The sequence below is a fragment of the Limulus polyphemus genome, unplaced genomic scaffold (genome assembly GCF_000517525.1).
Source record: "Limulus polyphemus unplaced genomic scaffold, Limulus_polyphemus-2.1.2 Scaffold13402, whole genome shotgun sequence".
Taxonomy (NCBI): domain Eukaryota; kingdom Metazoa; phylum Arthropoda; class Merostomata; order Xiphosura; family Limulidae; genus Limulus; species Limulus polyphemus.
In genome coordinates this window covers 2995-3729 of record NW_013679012.1, presented here as the reverse complement: position 1 = coordinate 3729, position 735 = coordinate 2995, and positions in this window count along the sequence as shown.

Below are 735 nucleotides of genomic sequence, written 5' to 3'. Positions count from 1 at the left end.
AATTTCGTAAATGAAAACTGTCGCAATAAGGTTTTTCGTAATAAGTAAAAATCTAAATTTATTCTAATTTTACCAAGTAGATAAAATAAACTATAAATGGAGTCCTATGGCGGCAGAAGAAATCTCCATTACAATGCTATATAAATTAAGTACATATTAACCAAAAGCGAGATTACTGATATCTGTGAAAAACGGAAACAATAATATGGAGATAAGAAATTGGTGTAAAAGGGTCAGCCTTTTTAAAAATATTCTGAGAAAAAACGATTTTGTTCAATATTATATGTACGGTGTATTGAAATGTATTTTACTTACATTGTGCATGTGATATACACCCCACTATATGAAGCCATGGCAAGAATTACTAATGAGGGATGGCATTCCCCGAACACGGTATAACTCATTGACAAGTTGTAAATCGAATGATGGATTGGACTTCACACTGATGTTTTTATATGTGACGAATATTGTTTAAACTTGTATGTATTATTTAGATGCTGTTGTGAATATTTTGTCTGAAGGTTACTGAAAGTTTGTTATCACAATAAAGCTAAGCATGAAATAATGGCACCAGTGTTTTAAGTTTTTCTCGTATATTTCTCTGATATTCAGATACATAACCGTCTTTCCTCATCTTTTAAGGAAACCCCATAAACTTGGTTGTTGAAGTTGCATCAGATGCTCCTCCCGGCACAGCAGAGCTTGAAGTCAAGGGTGAAATTACTGGTAATCCAG